Raw genomic sequence first — 3,117 nt, 5'->3', positions numbered from 1 at the left:
GTCACCGCTGTGCCCTGACCCCGTGGGGACATTTCCGGATGTTTCCAGAGGCCGTCTGTCCTTCGGGGAAGGAGAAATCTCCTTCAGGGTGGGTGGAGGATGGACAAACACCCGCCTGGTTTGAGGGGACAGCGGGAAGTCCCAGCTCCTGCTCACCCCAAAGGCCGTGCCAGGATGGAATGGGGCATTTGGGGTCTGGGGGGGTCTCTTTGGGACGGGGATTTTCCATTGGGTACCACTGGGAAGGACAAACCAGGCAATCCCCACCCTGCTCCTGCTGCCCCTCGGAGCATCCTCCTCCCCAAATTTCCCGTGGCCACCAAAAATCTTCCATCTCAGAGTGGATTTTGCAGCTTTTCTGGTGCCCTGAGCTCTCCGGGCAGGGGAGTTTTGGGTTTTTCTGCTGCCGAGCGCAGGTGAGATGTCGAGAACGCGGAGGCGGCTGAGGATGGGGCTGAGCCCAAATTTGGAGCTTTTCCACTGCTGCTTTGTGGGGCAGCGGGGTGGGGACACAGCCCGGGCAGGGGACACGTGCTCCGAGCAGTGACACATGGTTCTGTGGCTCTCATCTGCTGCTGGTGCCATATCTGGGGCTAAAAACCCTCATCCTGTTGCCTTTTGGGGTTAAAAAATGATTTTTCAGGACCAGAACCTTGGGGACACAGCCTGGGCAGGGGACACGTGCTCCGAGCAGTGACACATGGTTCTGTGGCTCTCATGTGCTGCTGGTGCCATATCTGGGGCTAAAAACCCTCATCCTGTTGCCTTTTGAGGCTAAAAAATGATTTTTCAGAACAAAAACACCCTGTGGCTCTGACATGGTGGCGGTGGTGACATTTTTGGGGCTGAAAATTCTCATCCTGTTGCCTTTTGGGGTTCGAAAACGATTTTTCCAAAGCATCAACCCCTGGGGTCTTGCATGTCCTCATCCACCTTTCTCCCACCCCCATGCACGGACGGCACATCCCGCCTCCCCCACGGCCACCTGCCGTTCCCAGGGAATGACCCCAAATCCCAGGATGCTCTGGATCCCCAGGGAAGGGCCGGCAGCCCCATGAACTTCCCCCGGGCAGGGCCGTGGGCCACCCCTGGCCATCCCTGGCCGGGCACGGTGGAGCAAACATCCATTCTTCTCTCTTGGAAGACACCCGGGGCGGAAACGCTTGGAAGCGGCCCCGAAAGGACATTCCAAGTCTGGCAGGAAAGCGGCCCCGCTCGTCTGGCAGGAGATGGGCTATTGTCTGTCCCGGTGGCCGGCCGGGATTCCTCAGGTCCTGCCTGGAAGAGGAAAATCTCCGTGTGTGTGTGTGTGTGTGTGTCTTTATTTTTTCCTCTGCCCTCTCCCAGGGGTGTCGGGGCTGCTGCTCGCGCCGGCGTTGCTCCTCTGGTGTTTCCTCCTCGGATTTTTCCCTGTTTTGCCCCGGTTTCCTGGGCTCTGGTGGCGAGATGAGGTTTTTTTTTGGGATGTTTGGGCACCTGAAGGGAAGAAATGTGGAAGGAGAGCTTTGGGAGGGAGGAAAGGAAGAACTCCAAGAGCTGGGACAGGATGAGGGCAGGGCGATCCCAAAAATCTGGGCACACAGCTCCCCCAGCCAACTCGCCGAGGGTCTCCTTGCTGTCCCTGGGGTGGGATTGTCCCCAGATTGAGGGGCAGGATCAGCCCTGAGGCAGCAGTGGTGTGACACGGGGTGAGGGATCTTGGTGGCTCTTGGATCCCCAAGATCCTGCAGCGCCAGGATGTCGGCATCTCTTGCTCGCCACATCTCTTGGATCCCCAAACTCCTGCAGCTCTGGAATGTCACTGCCCCTTGAATTCCCAAACTCCTGCAGTGCTGGGATCTCAACATCTGGATCCCGAACTCCTGCAGTGCTGGGATCTCAACATCTGGATCCCAAACTCCTGCAGTGCCGGGATCTCAACATCTGGATCCCAAACTCCTGCAGTGCCGGGATCTCAACATCTGGATCCCAAACTCCTGCAGTGCCGGGATCTCAACATCTGCATCCCAAACCCCTGCAGTGTCAGGGTCTCGACATCTGCATCCCAAACTCCTGCAGTGCCAGGGTCTTGGTGTGTCTTGGATCCCAAAGCCCTGCAGTGCTGGGATCTCAACATCTGGATCCCAAGCTCCTGCAGTGCTGGGATCTCAACATCTCCTGGATTCTCCTGGATCCCAAGCTGTGGGATTTTGGCATCTCTTGGATCTCCAAACTCCTGCAGTGCTGGGATTTTGGCATCTCCTGGATCCCAAACTCCTGCAGTGCTGGGATTTTGGCATCTCCTGGATCCCAAACTCCTGCAGTGCTGGGATTTTGGCATCTCCTGGATCCCAAACTCTTGCAGTGCTGGGATTTTGGCATCTCCTGGATCCCAAGCTCCTGCAATGCCGGGATTTTGGCATCTCCTGGATCCCAAACTCCTGCAATGCCGGGATTTTGGCATCTCCTGGATCCCAAGCTCCTGCAGTGCCGGGATTTTGGCACCCCTTGGCTTTCCAAACCGGTGCTGGGCAGGGTGGGGGTTTTCTGGCACCTCATCCCCTTTTCCCAGCCCCGGGAGCTGTTCTGCTCCACACAGCCGGGGCCGATAGGATCAGGCCTGGCTGGCGGGCAGGAAGGGTGGCACGGCCACCGGGAGAATTGCAGGACGTGCCGTTCGCGGCTACGAACCGGGAAACACAAACTGTCACCATCCCGAAAACCTTGGAGCTGCCGGGCTGGGATTGGGAGGAAAGGTGAAATATGGGAATTTCAGGGCTTTGCTGCTTGTGGGGTGAGCCCCTAAAAAGCTGTGAGGGAAGGAAGCGTCCCATGAGGATTTGGGATCTGTTTCCATCCTCCGGGCTGGCGCTTTCCATCCCAACCCCATTCCCTCCCTTCCTCCCCACCCTGGATTTAATGGGGAACGTTCAAATCCAAGAAGATCCTTTCAGTGCCGTGCCAGGGCGATTGTTCCGTGCCCATTGTGTGCCCCAGGCAGCCCCGGAGCCCACACCTGAGACCCGCCCGGAACGAGATAACAGCGCGTTTTCCCCTTTCCCCCTTTTTTTTTTGTTTGCTCGGCAGGGTGGATAACAAACCCTCGAGGAGGCCTCTTTCAAACACGGCCCTATTAAA

The sequence above is a fragment of the Motacilla alba genome, chromosome 26 (genome assembly GCF_015832195.1).
Source record: "Motacilla alba alba isolate MOTALB_02 chromosome 26, Motacilla_alba_V1.0_pri, whole genome shotgun sequence".
Classification (NCBI taxonomy): domain Eukaryota; kingdom Metazoa; phylum Chordata; class Aves; order Passeriformes; family Motacillidae; genus Motacilla; species Motacilla alba.
This window is presented reverse-complemented; position numbering follows the sequence as displayed.